Source organism: Parasteatoda tepidariorum, chromosome 4, assembly GCF_982258835.1.
Source record: "Parasteatoda tepidariorum strain Cologne lab strain chromosome 4, Ptep-v5.0, whole genome shotgun sequence".
Taxonomy (NCBI): Eukaryota; Metazoa; Arthropoda; class Arachnida; order Araneae; family Theridiidae; genus Parasteatoda; species Parasteatoda tepidariorum.
The window spans coordinates 4,962,647-4,975,313 of record NC_141758.1 but is presented as its reverse complement, the minus strand read 5'-3'; the positions used below and the strand labels follow the sequence as shown (position 1 = coordinate 4,975,313).

Sequence of the window (12,667 nt, the reverse complement as noted above, 5' to 3'; positions counted from 1 at the left end):
ATAACACTATTTATAACGGTATTTACCGCTTAATTTATCCATAATTTAATACATTAAGTTGTAATATTTACTTATCAATACTTCTTAATATTATCAGAGATGTCAGCTTGTTCCGCTTAGTTAGAAAATTATTTCTAGTGAGAACAAAATCTTTGTTTCAACCTATAATGTTTACTTCAATATAATTAATTTAAAACTGCTTTAGTTTACCACTATTATTAAAAAAACAAATGTATCAATAAAAAATGCCTCAAGTAACACATTCGCATACCTGCCAACTCTTCCGGAAGATTTTATTTTCATATTTAAAGTGGTAGTAAATATATACTATTTTTTTTCTTTTATAATTTCAATTTTTAAATGATTTTGATCACCACTATTCTTACAAAAATTAAGCACATATATCAATATGCGTTACTATCAATTTTGTCAACTTAAGTTTTCTCAAATACAACGTTATTTGTTTACTTAAAATTGAAGTTTTAATTCCATTTTAATACCACTGGGAAAAATTATAATGGAAAGGATTAAAAGTTGGCAGGTATGCATTCGGAATGTCGCATGTATGAATTCGGAATTGAGGCACTTTCTATTGATGATTCCTGAACTTTGAAAATATTATAAAATTTTTCTTAGGATTAGTCTTTATCACTTAATAAATTTATGTTTCTAGTATGTTCCTATTTTTACTTATTATTTAAAATTAACATGTTGAATGCCACGACAGTAATTTTACTTGGCTTGCCTGTCCGGCCACAACGTTAAATAACTATATAAACTAAATTTGCAAAATTAGACAAGTTATGCTAGTTTTTTTTAAAAGGTTTACACTGATGTATCTGAAAAAAAGTGGTAAATTGTATAAGCCTACGAATTATTTAGAAATAGTGGTGGATAAAAATCTACTAAATTGAATTTATTAAACCAAGAATCACAATTTATAAACTACTACTTGAAAGTATTTATTCGCTGTCCGGAGCAAGTTGGCATCTCTGCTAATAGACAGATTGAACACTCTGCACAGCGAAGCCTGACTACCGGGGCAGGTGAAGGAGTCATCTCTTTATTCGTAAATTATTTTTTCACTTGTACATATGTTATTTTTGTACCTATGTTTGTATGTAAAAAAAAATTTTTGTAGTTTTAAAACTTCTACCAGTATGTGAAACTAAATAAATATTTTATTAAATATTTTTTCCATTGCACCTTGTTCAACAGCGAATCTATTTCAAATTGTCAAAACATGCTAATAAATAGCATGGGTAACGTAAAAAATAGAACGCAACTTCATTCAACATGCTCTTCATGAGTGACTGATAACATTTAAATAGGAGTACCTTTCCCAGTGGGTTATTTTCACCTTCATCTAACTTGATAATAATAAGAGGTAGGAAGGAGAATTTATAAGCTAGGTTTTAACGCGTTGAATGCCACGCTAATTTTACATGACTTGCCCGTCTGCCCAAACGGAAAATAACTACTAACTAAATTGCAAATATTAAGAATCACCATTAATGAACTACCACGTGAAAATATTTATCCGCTGTCCGGAGCAAGTTGCCAAATATAAATAAAACTATTTTTGTGTGTTCCATATTGCATTAATTTCTTCAAACCATTTTAGAAACATTTTGCAATTGTTAAACGCTAAATAAGCACTTAATAAATCAGTTTATAAATTTATTAAAAAGCAGAACAGTTGTTAATTTATGTTTTTATATTATGTTCCCTATTTTTACTAGTTACATTATGCTGCCCAATTTTACTAGTTATATTTAAAATTAAATGATTAAATATTAAAGTATTGTTTATTTATTATCTGAAGGAGTAATTGCATGATAGTATTTTATTATGATAAAAATATTTTGTCACCATTTTACAATTGTTAAGCGCTAATTAAGCTATATTTCCATTTTAATGAATCATAATTTCGATTAAGAGTTCAGGCAAAACTGTATTCACTCTACGCATGCAATGTAAACAATGGAAATTTCCAACGGAATTCTGAACAGGTCTGAAAAAGAGAAAAAAACTGGTAGTAAAACTATTTCAATAATAGATAATTTACAGGAGGAGTAAATATATTCTTAACAATTAACAAATCATTGCTATAAATTTTTTTTCGGAGAAGAAGCAGCTCTGCATATGAATTGCATCCGTTAAAAGAATTTGGTACTTATGGATATTTTATTATTCCCGAAGAAAAGCTAAAAATGAGATACATTGGTTACCAATTTTTATTCTTTTTCGTTTTGATATGGATTCACTATTGCTCAGCTGCTAACTTTGCCGGGTTTTCAGGTAGATTTTATCTCTATATCTAAAGTGGTAGCGAAACTCATGTTACTCCATTGAACTTTTCGAATAATGATTATAAATGAGTTTGATCACCACTTCATATAAATAACTACAACAAATATATAAAAGTACAACAGTTAATTATTAAATTGGTTGACACTTATATATATTTTTAAATAAATTTGGTTTACTGTAGTTGTGTCACAGCCACCTACGAATTTAATAAAATATTCATAGCTGAACTTGCAATGGCAACAGAGCACGATTATTATGGTTAAATTTTATTACAATAGAATCAGTCACTAAATCCGTGGAATGTTAATGTAGCAGTGAACGATTCATGCAATAATTAGTTTAACCTTTTCGATACGGCGAATTATATGTGCATTCTCAGGGTGTCGAAACTCAGGGTAAAAAAGAAAAGAACTCGTAGCCAAACTATTTTTATAGCAGTTTATTTGTGGGCGGGGTAATGATAGCTTGCTTTATTTAATTCACCACTACTTAGTTCGAATTAAAAATTGTACAGTTACACTTTTAACATGCATGCATTGGATGTGTTAGAAATTTATAGTGAAAGCAAAAATATATCTGCCAAATTAGCTATACCCAAACTTAAGCTACTGCTTTTTATTTTTTAGCATCCTGATTCCTTACGAATACATTTATGACTCACCATTCTCGAAAGGGTTAAAGATATAAAAGGATTGGTGGGTTAAAGTCCCTAGTGCACTTACTAAAAATTATATGCATCAAAAAGATGTATCAATCTAAGTAATTTTTTAACAGATTGTATGGAAGAAAAATATAATTAATTATGAATCATATTTCATTGTATATTTATGGTATTTTAGAACTTATTGTACATTTTGAACAGGCGGTACATTAACTGTGACTGTTGATCTTGAATTTGAAGTTAGTAGATATGCCTTTAGCTCTATGTTACCTTTAAAAAAAGTTGTCATTGAGTTTATAGGGATGTTTTGTTTGTTTCGATTAAGTTCTAGTTCTACAGTACCATTCCATTATTGACAGCTTGTTCCGATTTATTAGAATATAATAATTTGAATATATTTTGAGTGGCAGAAAATTTTATGATTTAATATTTTATATTTGATGTAATAATTTAAATTTAAAATGATTTTTCCTCCTTTACCTACAAATAACTTAAACATATAGGTATGAAACCTAGCAGTCATGTGTAGTGCGAGAAAAATTAAATATATCTCAAATTGTTATTGGGTTAACCGTTGTTATTTTGTAGTTATGCTACTATTTTGGAAAACTTCCGGGCTGCATCGCTGTCAACTTGAATGGTAGTTGAGAAAATATTTTCTTAGCCAACATTAGCGTTTTGATGTATTAAATCCTGAAGTTTAAAGTTTCAAAAAATGTTTTTAAACTACCTCGACAAATCAACAATTAAGAAACATATGTACATGAGATCTATTTGTTCGATAACTATGGTTATATATATCTTATTAGATTTGCTTTTAGAAGTTTCTTCCATTCGTTGTTTTACTACCACTTAGTAAAATCTTTTTCAACGACCGTACAAGTTGGCAGGTATGGGGCTGGCAGTGAAACTTGTTAAGCAGAACATAACCCTTTTCGGTACATAAAATTTTGGACAGGCAGCACATTTGCAACCACGACCACGAAGACAGATAAATTTCCTCTTCAAAACTTCCCACTCATCTAATTGCAGAGATGCCAACTTGCTCCGGACAGCAGATATATATTTTAAAGTGGTAGTTTATCAATTGTGATTCTTGGTTTCATAAATTTAATTTAGTAGATTTTTATCCACCACTATTTTTAAATAATTTGTAGGTTTATATAATTCACCACTTTATTATTGCAAAATTTACTTAGTAGTTATTGACCGTTTTTTATAAATTATTTTGGCGTGTCCGGAGCAGCTAGCATTTTTGCACTTAGAAAGCAATGTAATTACATACAATAAGAAAAAAAATGAAAATATGAAATATTTATTTATGAAATATTCTAGTATTTTATATTTCAATACTCGAAGTAAGCAACTGAATCCTTCAAAATCGGACTCTCTCACATCAATTGACATTCTGCGTTTGTTCTTTCTATTATTGCTTATCGGCAACAGTTGTTTATCGCTTGCTTCATTTGAGATAACGATATCGGATCGAAGTATTGTCGGGACATTCCTATTTATTACAGATGTGATGTTTGCATGTCTACTCAAAATTTTGTCTAAATTACGATCGCGTCAAATTGACGCAATCTTCAATGTATTTTTACCTCGATCAATGGATAAAAGTCATTACAGGAGATAAAATAAAAATGCAAACGGGTTTTGTAAGTTTCCTTATAAAATTCGAAATGCGTCAAAATGACGCTTCCCGTAAACCTAGTGTTCAGTATCGGTTGGTACCCATGCTCTTGTTCATGGAAATCTAAGGTTCTCCCCATACATTACTTTTGTACACTTCTACACTTTTTTTCCCGTAACTGCTGAGTCTACATCACGGAAGTTTATAGAAACCGGCGTGTATAGCGTAATTATAAATAAATTCAGAATCTGTGAGTTTAAATGAGATATAGCTACCACTATAATATGTGGTAGCTAGTTTATTTAATTTAATAATAAGATAAAGTTGATCAACGTATCATCATCATCAATACCTATCTGGGCGCCTGGGGCCGTTAGCGGTCTTTTCCCCATTCATCTTGAATTGTGATCTTTAGGGTGGTTCTTTCTGGTAGATTGGAATGCAATTGTAGTAAAAGGAATTTAAATATTTTGAATTTTAGATAAAATTACGTCACTACAAAAGTAAGCTGCCATCGGCCTGAGGTTTAAGTCTTCTCTTAAGTTTTCAAAAGTAAAAATTTCGTTGAATCCTGCGGTGTCACAATTTATGGTTTTTTCAAAAAAAATCTGAAATTTAGGTTTGCAATGTGATGATCTAAAGAATCTATGTTGAGGTCGCGATGTATGTTTTTATTTCTGATAAACCATCTTGCTTTTGTTATTTTCCTGAGGATTTTGTTCTGGCATGTTTTGAGTTTTTTAAGGAGTGATGTGGTGATGTTGCACCAAGCTGGAGATGCATAAGTCAGGATGGGACGGATCATTGAGATGTAGAGTATACGTTTAAGTCTAAGTTCCATTTTGGGGTTCTGAAGAAGGATTTGTAATCTGTGGCAGGCTGCATGTGCTTTGTTGATAACTGTTTTGATGTGATCTTTCCAATTAAATTTACTGTTAATGACCAGACCAAGGTATTTTGCTCTTTTGACTATGGGAATAATTTCATTAACCGGTTAACGCCCAGCGTCATATATTTAGGACAGTTCCTTTTTTCAAAGACATTCATTGTGGTGGGAAACTTTTTTCAGTATTTTCATTTATCTGGGCGAATTAAAAGATTCTCAGATACCACAATGATTTAGTTATTTCTGATTAGATCTAGAATTATAAGGAGCAAGTACTTTTTGATCTATCAAAGACTTTTTGAATGCTCTTACTGTAGAAAAACCAATTAATTTCGTTACTATATTTTACCACTTTTTGTATCATTTCAATATATATATTCGGGATAAAACGGGTTAAAGAGAACAATTTGGTTTTTGGGGAGGATGGTTTTTCTTTTATGCTGAATGATTAGTAGTTTTGATTTTTGTCCGTTTACTTCGATTTCCTTGGAGTTTTTTGACTTCACTACGATTGCAGTGTCATCTGCGAAAAGTGCTGTGATGCTGTTAAAGTCTTGTTTGTCGACAGGAAAGTTGTGGGTAAATTATATAAATAATATGGGTCCAAGAATTGATCAACATAAGTGATGACAAATATTATATATAAACAATCGTTTAAAATGAGAGCTGGTAGTCGCAAAATGTTTTAATTTTTATTATAAAATTTTTTTTAAGAATGACAATTGTAATTTTGAGGAATACATATAATTTATATACTAGCCGCATCAGCACCTTTTTTTTAAAAAATTAATTACCTGAACCCTTTACTTACGGAGCACTATGCTGTACAAATGACTTGTGGTCCACATGTTGTATCAGCCCGTAAACAGAATCATTTGTCATTCTATAAAATTCCTAGGTATTGTATACCATGCCTAGGTATTATATATAGCGAAAGTATGTAATAATTCGCATATTTTGTACATAGCCTAAAAATGTTTGTTAGTATATCTATATACAATGCATATTATAAAATGCCTACGTTTCATGTATTCCAGTAACATATATTCTACATCCAGGGATGAAATTAAAATGGAAAAGAGAATGAGTGGTTGAAAAAATATTTCTTTTACATCTGTTGTTTGGACTAGAAAGTTTATAAGCTCTAACTGTTCGACTGGGCACCAGCACCGCGAAGCTGCCCCTATCCCATCCATCATATGTCAGGGGTGAAAGCGAGACGGAAAAGAGGAAAGGCTGGTAGTAAAACCAGACGTGCCAACTTTTAATCCTTTCCATTATCATTTTTCCCAGTGGTATTAAAATGGAATTAAAACTTCAATTTTAAGCAAAAAAATACGTTGTATTTGAGAAACCTTAAGTTGACAACCATGATAGTAACGCATATTAATATATGTGCTTAATTTTTGTAAGAATAGTGGTGATCAAAATCATTTAAAAATTAAATTTATAAAAGAAAAAAAAGTATATATTTACTACCACTTTAAATATAAAAAGAAAATCTTCCGGAAAATCCAGAAGAGTTGGCAGGTATGACGTTGTATGTGAAAAAAAATTAAGTTGTCAACCATGATAGTAACGCATATTAATATATAAGCTTAATTTTTGTAAGAATAGTGGTGATCAAAATCATTTAAAAATTAAATTTATAAAAGAAAAAATAGTATATATTTACTACCACTTTAAATATGAAAATAAAATCTCCCGAAAAATGGGGGGAGTTGGCAGGTATGTAAAACCATTTCAGTTATAGCTAATTTCGGGGAGGAGTTTACTTATTCTTTTTTTAAATTTTTCAACAATATCTACTTTATCTTGGAAAAGAAGCAGTTTTATATATATGCCAGAATTATAAAAGAAATCTTGATACATACAGATATTTCATTTTTTTCGAAAAAAATGTTTTACGTACCAGGTTTTTCTCTTTTCCGTCTTGCTATATAAGGGCTTTCACCCATGTAATATGTTTACTGTTTGTAAGCATTCACTATGTTTGCAGTCATTGTGGTTGCTTTAAAAGATGCTAACACCTTGCTTGAATACTTACTGTTGTTTACTCATATGCATACCTGCTAACTCTTCCGGATTTTCTGGAAGATTTTATTTTGATATTTAAAGTGGTAGTAAATATATACTATTTTTTCTTTATAAACTTAATTTTTAAATGATTTTGATCACCACTATTCTTACAAAAATGAAGCACATATATTAGTATGCGTTACTATCATGGTTGTCAACTTAAGATTTTTCAAATGCAACGTATTTGTTTGCTTAAAATTGAAGTTTTAATTCCATTTTAATACCACTGGGAAAAATGATAATGGAAGGGATTAAAAGTTGGCAGGTATGCATATGTGGTAGTTATCTTAGCATTAGGGACTCTAACTAATTCATCTGATTGGGAATGTATAATAAATCACCGAAGCGCAATTGTTGGGGTTCAGTAACATTTACTGAGAGAAAATTGAAAGAAAGTAGCGAGATTAAACAAACAAATTTAAGAGAGAGAAGAGGTTTTTGTGGCAGACTGCCTCGCCTCCCCCCGAGCTTCGCAAGTGCACAGTAGCCACATGACCTCTGAGAAATAGGAACATGATAATAACTGAACAAAAATATACCGATGAATATCGAGTAAAAAATTATGTACAATTATTCACAGCTATTTACAAAATTTAAGGGACTGTACCTCATCGGATAGGAAAAAGGCTGTTACCGGGCTATTTTTTATAGTGTCTTTGATGAGCTCAAAATCAAAGCTTTTAAAGAAGTTGCCCGTATCACAGGCGAGTGATACGGGAAATGAAGAAATTTTCACTTAGTTTAGCTATGTGTTCATCTCTTTTGTTGATTTTTGAATCTTTTCTTAGATTTTTCATTCTCATGGATCCGGGGGCCCCAGTGATATATCTCAGAAATTTATTTTGAGTATTCTCTAAGTTTCTTCTTTTAAGTAGCAGTGGTTCTGCTCCTCCATAATATCCTAGAAATACAATGTTACTAATTATTGAAATTAGGAATTGAGTATGAAGTTATATATTTGAATATGAATATGAAATTATGAATTTTCTTAATAAACTGAAGTCTAGGAATTAATTTGCTTGCACTTTTGTCATAATTTCATTATCAAAATGTGATCATTTATGAGTTAACTGGTAAGCATTTTCGTCCAAAAGAACATATCTTTAACATTAAAATATATGTAAAGAAATACCTATTTTTGCACCGTTTTTTCTTCTTTTTTATTATCTTAGATCAACGAAACATATCTGTCAACCATGTTATTTATTAGTTTTGCAGAGAAAAAAAAAAGAAGAATAGAACTGAATCAAATTAAATCGTAGTTTTTGTTTAACAAAATAAATGTGGCAGTTTACAGAAATTAATTTATTAAATTTTTAATATTAGAGCTATTTCAATTGAATAAAATATATGAAAATAGCCGCTAGATTTATATTTTCAGAGTAAATATGTGGTATAAGACCCGCAAAAATAAAACATTCAAATATTTACTTTATAACATTTAACATGAATGTTACATCTAACACGATTCAATAGATATTATATTTCTGTTTTCTTTTATAATCTAATATGAACAAACGTAGTTCCAGTACTTTTATTTTTGTTCCATCTCGAAATGATCATAATATGTTGCCATGGAAACAGTATGTTATTCATGTTGTAAGTCATGTCTCGATTCGACAGCAGAACAAATTACTGAAGCATAGAACTCCCACAGTAATGTCACCACTGTTAGCAATAAAAGGTTTCATCGGAAATTCTAGGTTTTTGTTATTGTCTTCAAAATGACTAAAAGTAGTAAAATCTTCGATTTAATTATGCTCTACCGAGTTTATGACTTAACAATTTGCATAACAATTGGAATAATTCTCTTCCAGCTGTTAATGAAAGTATAAAATTTGTCAGGTCGTTTTAAACTGCGTGCAGGCGTGCAGATAAGTTTTTAACATTCCGTGCGGATAGGTTCTTTTAAGTAATGGTCAAACTGCCGCAATGTCTAGGTCAATGAATGGATGCAAAATGACCACCTCTGCCAAATAAGGCGTTTTGCGACTTAGAATTTTACTTGGCGAAGAATTGTTTCTATGGTTTAATGAAATTCGTAGCACGTAAGTCAGGCAGGCGACTTGCGTAAGGTTTAGTAATAAAATGAAATAAAATAAAATAAAATAAAATAAAATAAAATAAAATAAAATAAAATAAAATTTTAAAAACTACGTTTTAAATGTAGATTTAAAAGAAAAGAAAAGAAAAGAATAATTTTAATTTTATTACACCTTAAAGATTATCCAGGGTTCGTACAATCCCTGCATTGTTATAAAAAAGTTAAAAAACTTTTTCATTAGCTTTCAGTTTAAGATTAAAAATTCTATAATAAATATTTTACGACTAATAGAATTTATTTAAAATTAATAAGCGCATGATAAAAATACGATTTTGTAAAAACGTATCATATTTTATTACACTTACTACCTTTTAATGATAATAAGGAATCTAAAAATGTGGAAAAAGGGAGAGAAACTTAATTCGTTTTGTCTGCTTGATTATTCATTCGTTTACTTGTATCATGTCTTGCATACTACAAAATACTCAAAGTTGAAGGGACGCCAAGAGATTTTCGAGATAGCTAGTTTCCGAGATGACAAGTTCCCAACTAAATGCATACCTGCCAACTCTCCCGCATTTTGTGGGAGATTTTATTTTCATATTTAAAGTGGTAGTAAATATATACTATTTTTTCTTCTATAAATTTAATTTTTAAATGATTTTGATCACCACTATTCTTACAAAAATTAAGCTTATATATATTAATATGAGTTACTATCATGGTTGTCAACTTAATTTTTTTCAAATACAACGCATTTGTTTGCTTAAAATTGAAGTTTTAATTCCATTTTAATACCACTGGGAAAAATAATAATGGAAGGGATTAAAAGTTGGCACGTCTGTAAATGTGATCTCAAAAGTAGAACAATATATTGTAAAATATTACTCTAAAAAGAAGAGTTATGAAACATAGCAATAACTACTAATAAATATGCATGTAATGATAGTCGACTATAAGACGAAATGCAGCAATGATAATTTTATTTTTGAAAGGACAAAAATAATTATGAATTAAATAGAAAATAATTGGTTTACAATAAATTTATATTGTGATTTCCCCGAAAAAATTAATTTTCTATTTCGAAAAAAATTCGACACAACAAGGTTTTGAAAGAAACTCTTCAACATAAGGAATTCAAATTAACAGTAGGTGAATATGTAATGCAAAGGGAAAAAAATATTTTCTTGACATCACGTGGTTTTCGAGAGATCGAAGTTCGAGTGGATGGTGGATAAACAATAACAAGTTTCCTAAAACCGGAAGAAATTTAGAAAATTTCCGGTGTATCACTCCCCTTGTGATATGCTTACGACAAGGCTTAATTTTGTAGAGAGTTTTACTATTGTAACTTGTGTTTAAATTTACACGTAATTTTATCATTCAGGAGAGTTCCTTGTAATTTTAAAAATTTTAACTGGCTGTGAGCCTAAAAGAAATTTAAGAAAATTAATATCAAAGGATGAATGAAGGTAAGGTTTGTCATGTTTTGAGTGTTATCCCTTATTTGGCTATAATTGTGCAAAATATCACCGTTTGTAATTATTCTGGTTGCGGCACAGCATGTTTGCGGAGTTTTCCGAATGCCTTTGTTATTTGTTTCGTTGAAATTTAAATTGAAAGAACTCGTTATTTTGTAAACACTTCAAATGTAATCATATTGGATGCTTTTCAAGCTTAAGCGTAAAAATCAATCGGAAGTAGGAAACCGGAAGTCTTACGACGAATTTCAACCCCTAGAGCAGCGGTTCTTAACCTATGGGTCGCGAATCAAAATTGGGTCGCGAAGCATATTTCTTGGGTCGCGCTGAGTCGAACCAAAAAAGTTATTAATACACCAAATAATAAGTAATACCAACACCTCCTAGAAGAAGTCATTGTGGCTTACTCAGCTTAATTTTGACTTTTTTTTGGGTCGCGACATGAACATATTTCTCAAATTTGGGTCGCGGCTTAAAAAGGTTAAGAACCACTGCCCTAGAGCTACCTGTGCTTAGCTGTACATGATCAACCATCCATAACGGAGCCGCGATGGTCCAGGTTATAGAGCATTCGTCTTCCAATCAGGTGAACCGGGGTTCGATCCCGGCGAGGGCTGTTCGATACGAATTCCGCATCCGGCTTGCATCGACCACTGTGCTGACGTGAAATATCCTCAGTGGTAGACAGATCATGATTTCGAGTCTCTTTGCCGTCAGGCTAACCGTGGGAGGTTCTCGCGGTCTTCCTCTTTATGTAACGCAAATGCGGGTTAGTTCCATCAAAAAGTCCGCCACAGAGGCAAAATTCTCCCAATACTTGATCCAGGAGTTCCCTTGTTTTCTGGATTTGGATCAAAATTACAAGGATACAGAGTTGAGCATTGGTAGTCGTAAACCCAAAATTGGGTCGGCTGTCCAACGACTGTTATGAAATAAAAATAAAACCATCCATAACTGACAAACACCTAACAATGGTGAGATTATGCATAGTGTTTGCTTTACTTTAACCCTAACGATAACCTTATTCTCTACTTCTTAACAAGAGTGTGATGTAGGGAAATTTTGCACATGCTGTAGGTATTTCAAATAGTGTTGAAGTTAGAGTTATGGGGAACCATAACGCTTTGCAAAATCTCTCTATTATGTTGCATTTTTGCAACAGTAGCCTAGCATGATTATAAACTTCATATTTTAAGAATATCAAATATAAAAGTAGAGAGCCTTTTAAATTAGTTCATAGCTACCATGTTGTATTTTATTATATGACGATAAGAATAATAAAAGTTATTTAATCATTTTCCGGAATATAAAATTACAGTAAAACAATATAAGCAACGCGTAACAAGTCAAGTTGATAGAATTTCTTGGCAAACTTTGTCTTTTACGTATGCAACATGTTTCTGTTAAGGCATTTATTTTTCTCATTTTTCTTTGCTTTTGTTGTCAGCTCTTATTTTTGTTGAAAAGGCATTTGGATTCCATCCAGCTGTACATTGCCAATTTTTATTTATCCAAGTTATCGTTAAAGTGTTATTTTTTTTTTAAAGATATTAGAAAGGAAGTTGTTGAT

At 30.9% G+C, this 12,667-nt stretch overlaps 2 protein-coding genes across 2 annotated transcripts in view; one reads left to right on the top strand and one right to left on the bottom strand.

The window, feature by feature from the left end:
* LOC107440544 (dual specificity protein phosphatase 22-B) overlaps positions 1 to 12,667 on the top strand; it is a 208,940-nt gene that overhangs the window by 709 nt on the left and 195,564 nt on the right. The gene's annotated exons all lie outside the window — the stretch shown is intronic.
* Positions 1 to 12,667, bottom strand: part of LOC147810230 (uncharacterized) — a 135,936-nt gene that overhangs the window by 9,246 nt on the left and 114,023 nt on the right. The window lies entirely within an intron of this gene.